Raw genomic sequence first — 7,069 nt, 5'->3', positions numbered from 1 at the left:
ATGGTCGTAACGCCCTTGGCTGGCGTTATAGCCTTTATCGACTCCTTCTGCTTCAAAATCGTACATATCGTCGAAGTAGTACGATCGTACTGCCTCGCCAAGTCGACAACACGCATACCTCGCTCATGTTGTTCGACGATTGCGTGTTTCGTATCCAAACTCATCATCCTCTTCTTCCTCTCAGGCCCACCCTTGGCACTCACTTTCTTCGGACCCATGGTTGAAAACGCGAAATTTTACAGAAAAAACCACTTTCACAAACAAAACAGCAGCGATACACGGCAGAGATGCTTTCACGGCAAGATAACTGCGTGACCGGAACCGGAAGCCACAACCGGAAAATTCAAAAAAATAAATTTTTTGAGCTCGTACATCGGATCTCGGCTCGTATCCCAAAGCAACAAACCGCCCGAGCGACGGCTCGTATCTCGAAAAACTCGTACGTTGGGGCACTCGTAAGCCGAGGTACCACTGTATATATATATATATATATATATATATATATATATATATATATATATATATACTGTTGTAGGTGACGGGTCGCGCCTCCCGGCACGGCCGTCCCACGGGTGCAACGCCGGCTGGTTCGACACAGATCTCGGGTTACGCGCCTCTATCGCGATACCAAATTACACCTGTGCCTTGCCAGTTGGGGAGACACCCGTCGCTACAGGTTGGGTTTGTCAGAGACCGAGCGAAGTCTGCCGCAACCTGTAGCCAGCTTGGTTTTAATTACAAATCGAGCGGATTGCTCTTCAATGCGACACAGATGAATGCAGTGCGGCAACTTCCATACGAATCAACCAGATTTAATGGGGGAACATTAGGGTACACAAAACAAGCAAGGCGTTCACGATAACATTATAATTCAACTATGAGTAATAACCCGCTCTTATCTAGGGAGCTACAATTAAGGGTTTCGCGTGGTGACCCTAACGAGATAAACCTTAGGCCTGGACAACATTCATACAAGACAGGGGGGTACTTGGTGGTGTTGATGGACGAGAGGTGAAGATGTGAAAAGGGCGAATGCAGCTCGTAACAAGCCGATGTCGCCGGATTCGAAGGCCCCGCTTGGGCCTGCAGTCTGCCAAATGGCGGCCCGCCCTCTTATCGGCCACGCATCAAGCGTCGCGAAATGGCGGCCACCCGCTCTCCTTATCGGCCACGCGATCAGCACGATTGTCGAACTCCCTTCTTCCGAGAGAGAGAGAACTCCGTTATTCTCACTCGCCTTGGTGGTTCTCGTTCTTCCGCCATCGATGCCCGGCGCTTTTCCGTTTCTCCCGCTCAACCACGCGCGGAGAGAGCTCTCCGGCGGGAACCCGCCGCGAAGGCCTGTCCACACGCCATCCGCGCATGCGTCTTTTTCCACCTCCTCCCTCGCATGTCCTCAGCGACTCCTCTAAGCGCCGCTTCCGGTTTTTGACGGCGCTTGTCGTTTTTCTAGCAAAATCGCGCTTTCTCACGTCAATCCATTGCCTCGATCATGGCATTGCAAACAAGGCCGGTCTTAATGGAACTTGCACCTTGTTTGATTGTCAAGATGTAATTAAAAGGGAACCGTCTCTTGTACACCACCAATGCACCACACAAAACAGCCTGCTACACCTTCCGACACAAAACTACCATCCCAGTACAGACGATCTATGGTAAACATACATCTAAGAGGGGACCTGAACTAATTCTATATTTAATAAACCACTAAGGGCCATTTCCGCAACACTACCCCCACCTTTCTCCCGAGGCTCTCCTGAGCCTCCACTAGGGGCAGCCCGCGGGAATGGCCCTGTCTAACGTACAGCACAAATCTCCCATTTACTCTAACCCACAACATTGCAAGCACTTAACTCCAAGAAGCAAAGTATCAGTAAGATTGGCATGTCCCTATCCTAGTGTGTCGGATCACTAATCTAACAAACACATCCACACTCTATGCACAATACTTAACATTCTAATTATGCATTTGCGCAGGAGGGCATTCAATGTTACTTCCAACACCAATATTCACATCGGAGCAAGACATTCAGAGTTTCAAAGCTTCTTGACGTGTTTGCTCCTTCACGCCTCCTCCCGGCAGTGTTGTGTCTTCACCCCAGAGGGGTTTCCTTACTTCGTGGCCTTATTGGCCTCTCACCAGGTGAGTTCAGTCGGCCCAGTGGCCTAATCTCACAAAGAGTCCTTCGGCCCACTGAGCCCACAAGACGGCATGAATCTTCGGCTGCAACAGCCTGCAAAAGCACTTTGGCCTCCATGGCCCACAAAAATGCTTCGGCCCACATGGCACACAAAAATGATCCGGCCACATGGCCTACAAAATGCTCCGGTCACATGGCCCACAACCGAGCAGCAGCAGGCAACAAGCCCTGCCTTGGACAGCAGGTGGCACAGTTCTATCGATGGTAAGCAAATGCAGTCTGGAGGCATTCTTGAGGGTGCAAGTGGGGGTGATGACCTCAGCCCAGGCAAAATGAAGAGTACCCTTAACCTTCCTTGCCTGACTTATCTTGGTACGACTTGTTTTAGTATGGTCTTTTTAAAAAGTCCTTTCACTTTTTAGCTGACAGGATGGTGTGCTTCTTAATCAATTGTTATCTGTGTGCTCATGACACACTGGTGGCTTCTCTGGCACTTGGAGAGGGCGACCGAACCTGGCCCTTGTTCACAACTTTCCCATCAACACGACTCGTACCAGGTGTCACACATGAATGGTGCGGAGGAGAGTTCATCGAACCTAACCTTTTACTTGAAGCTCTAACCAATGGCACAAACCCTGCCATTGCCACAATGATCCTAATGACCCATTTTTTTCCAACCTGGCACACTGTTCCATTCTTTTAAACCTGGGCAAGGCCCTTATTTGTCTCTTTTTCTTCACTTGGTGGTGCCAGGCATAACTCATTGGCTGGGGAGTGTGACTACAACTAGGCCTCTTTGCCTGCTTCCAGTAGGTGGTGGGGGACACCCAGCGACCTCGGGGTTCACCTGAGCGCGCCTCTGGCGCTCCTAAATAAGGGGTGGCTCTCTAGCCCCCACACTGTGCTCTCCAAGCACTCTAACCGGGTGGCTCTCTAGCCCCCGCACTGTGCTCTCTTAGCACTCTAAACCCTACTGTCTGGTGTCCCCTCCCGACTCACCAACTTCCAATACCATGTCACACTCCCAGCCAGTACCACCATACCTTGGCTGCACCTACCCCTAGCAGTCCGCCTGCACAATGGAACAGCAGCCAGAATCCACGTCAAATCCACTAAGTCCCCCTAACCTACACTCACTTGGTTAGGAGACTCCTACCAACAGGGTACATTGTTCGCACTCACTCTCCTCATTCACACAATCACGCCATTCATCCCAAACACCTTCGTCATTCATTCCACAGTGCCACACACCCAGTCCACAACACCATCCAACACCTTCCACTTTTTGCAGGGGTGTTTAACGCCCTGTCTGTCATGTCCCCACTATTTCTCTCACTTTTTTTTTTTTTTTTTCAATCTGGCCTGCTTCTGTGGCTCATTGGAAAGGGAGTGAGGGAAGGAATCCCTCATTACCCCTTACATGGCCCCGCCGCCTTTCCGCCACGGCTCATAAGGGTCACGTCTCAATTGGGGTCGTGGTCCACCCCCTCCTTTTCTCCAGGGTTCACGGAAGTCAGGTAGACCCCACTTGGGGGAGCGGCCTCCCCCTCTTCTCTTTAATTCCCTGAAGACAGGTAAATCCCATTTAGCTAGCCGAACCCCTCGTGTCCTCAGAGAGGTCCGATGACCAAGGGACACCTGGCGGTGTCGTTGCTGGGCCCCTCTTGTTCGAAAATGGGTCCAGGGAGTATGTGACGCATGCCAACGCCGCCTGCTACGCATCTGCGCTCTACCTCGAAGTTCCTGTGAAGCTGAGGGAGAAATTACAATCCCCTTTCTAAAGCCTGCTCCTGGATGCAGCACCTCTAATTCTGTAAGAACCCCTGCGGAGCTGTCCATCATGGTTTCTGTCCCCTGTGTCAAGTCCTGTCCTGGTGGAATTTCTATTTCCCCTTGCACCTCGAACCTATTTCCTACGTCACCACTCATTCCATGCTCCGCACTCACACACGTTTCGGCCTTGACAGCACACCCCGGTGCTGTAAACTGGACTATGGGCTCACAGCATTCATCCACAGGCATTCCATCCACACATTCAGGTGTCACGCATACGTGCACCCCATCGGACAGAGTCTCTTGATTAACATCAAATCCAATTGCGAACTTAAGCTCATCGTCCGCACCATGTATGCAGATGCCCACGTACCTGCTTCGTTCCAAAGTCACATCGGTCCGGTCGCTCATCATTGGTTCGCCACACTCCTCTGGGCCTGTCAGCTTCACTTGCTGGACCTGCTCAAAATGTGTTTCATGAGTCAACAACCCCGTATACTCCCTCCATGTCTCCATCACCAGGGTTTGCTCCAATTGTTGTTTCATTCGACGAGTGATGCCAATCAAGTCCTGCACCACTAACATTCCTCCCTGTGATGACGTCACACATCCCACATTATTGTGCTGCCCTACTTCCTGGCTCCATTTTCTTTCCCAGTTGAGTCGTTCTTCCTCTCTGAGCCTTTTTAGTTGTTCGTTACCTTTCCGGAGTCTTTCCATCTCTGCGGACTCCACCCTTGCTTTCTCCTTTAATTGGTCAATTTCCGATTCATATTCCTCTTGTTTCTTATGCCACCGTCCCTCTTGTGCTTCATTCTCCAATCTCGTCGTTTCTCTCAATTGATTGATTTCCTTTTCCTGCTTCATTCGTTGTTCTTTCATTACACGTTCATCCATCTCATTCTTTGACCTTGCTTTGGCTTCTGCCTGTTTGATCTGCACAGTGTAGTTCCTTTTTAGTTGATCAATTTCAAATTCATATTCTTTTTGTTTCGTATCCCATCGTCTCTTTTGTTCTTCATTCTCCAATCTCGTCGTTTCTCTCAATTGATTGATTTCCTTCTCCTGCTTCATTCGTTGTTCTTTCATTACCCTTTCATCCATGTCATTCTTTAACCTGGCTTTGGCTTCCATCTGTTCAATCTGCACAGTGTGGTTCCTTAACGTTTCCTTCTCCGTCCTCTCTCTTTCCTCACTTAACATCCTCAGCTTGTTTTGTAATTCCCTTTCTTTGTTTTGGTGTTTCTGTAACTCCATCTCATTTTTTAGTCTTGCTTTGGCTTCTATCTGCTCAATCTGCCCAGTGTGTTTCCTTAACATTTCACTCTCCATCCTCTCTTTTTCCTCACTTATCTCCTCTACTCTTTCGCATGCTTCCTCTCTCCTTTTGTCCATCCTCTTCCCGTATTCCTTTGCTACTTTCCATTTGACGTGCCAGTTCATTTCCTCTGTACTCTGATTCCCGAAACTGGCTTGATTTCTCAGACAATTCTCCCTTCAGTTGTTCCAATTCCAAATCGTGTTCCTCTTTCCTTTTTCAAGTTCTCCCGATCCCGGGAGTTTCTGCTTTGTTCTTTCTCTATTCTCTTGTTCAGTTTGCTCTTCTCTTGTTCCATGTATTCCTCCCCTCTTTTTATCTTCTGTTCTAGGCTTTCTCTTGTCTGATCACCGGATCTTACCTTTTCCTTCAGTTGTTCCAACTCATGGGTACTCCCCTCTACTTTCCTCTTTTCTCCCTGTAGTACCTGGACTTTTTCCACCAATTGATTCCCTATGCCTTCCAATTCGAGAATCCGTGCTCGTTCCCATCTGGAATCTGTGTTGTCTCGCAATGCGCCGGCCAAGGCCATTTCCGTCCAGTGAATTCGTTCCTGTGCATCGACCAATTGTTGTGACTCCCTTTGCTCCTCATTTTCCTGAACCTCACTTGCCTGCTGTAGTGCCTCATGCAATTTCGTGTGTAACTCCCCAATATAATCCTCCTTACACTCCACCTGCTCCCAGGCATCCCCCAATCGTGCATGAAGCTCGTTAATGTACGCATTGTCGTCCTGCTTATTTTGCCATGACGCATGCTGTGACCACGTGGTTTGGATCGGTGGGTGGGAGCGTTTTCTTCGTGATGTGCGGCTCGTTGCACTCTTAATACCGATTCTCTCCCACCTCGTGTCACGCTGCTGAGCCGCGCAGCCATTTTGCGACTCCATCTTCCTTTATAAATTACGAAGTTTGACACCCAATCCACTCAAAATAAAAATGAAACCAAATTTGGAATTTGCGAGCGACGTGTTTTTTTTTTTGTTTTTTTTCTCTTTATGCGCCTCTCACAATCGATGTTCGGGGTGCGAAATGCACCCCAGGTCCAAATCCCACTCCTGACACCAGTGTTGTAGGTGACGGGTCGCGCCTCCCGGCACGGCCGTCCCACGGGTGCAACGCCGGCTGGTTCGACACAGATCTCGGGTTACGCGCCTCTATCGCGATACCAAATTACACCTGTGCCTTGCCAGTTGGGGAGACACCCGTCGCTACAGGTTGGGTTTGTCAGAGACCGAGCGAAGTCTGCCGCAACCTGTAGCCAGCTTGGTTTTAATTACAAATCGAGCGGATTGCTCTTCAATGCGACACAGATGAATGCAGTGCGGCAACTTCCATACGAATCAACCAGATTTAATGGGGGAACATTAGGGTACACAAAACAAGCAAGGCGTTCACGATAACATTATAATTCAACTATGAGTAATAACCCGCTCTTATCTAGGGAGCTACAATTAAGGGTTTCGCGGGGTGACCCTAACGAGATAAACCTTAGGCCTGGACAACATTTATACAAGACAGGGGGGTACTTGGTGGTGTTGATGGACGAGAGGTGAAGATGTGAAAAGGGCGAATGCAGCTCGTAACAAGCCGATGTCGCCGGATTCGAAGGCCCCGCTTGGGCCTGCAGTCTGCCAAATGGCGGCCCGCCCTCTTATCGGCCACGCATCAAGCGTCGCGAAATGGCGGCCACCCGCTCTCCTTATCGGCCACGCGATCAGCACGATTGTCGAACTCCCTTCTTCCGAGAGAGAGAGAACTCCGTTATTCTCACTCGCCTTGGTGGTTCTCGTTCTTCCGCCATCGATGCCCGGCGCTTTTCCGTTTCTCCCGCTCAA

Source organism: Myxine glutinosa, chromosome 5 (genome assembly GCF_964187855.1).
Source record: "Myxine glutinosa chromosome 5, kmMyxGlut1.1, whole genome shotgun sequence".
NCBI lineage: Eukaryota > Metazoa > Chordata > Myxini > Myxiniformes > Myxinidae > Myxine > Myxine glutinosa.
Note: the sequence above shows the minus strand (reverse complement) of the source record.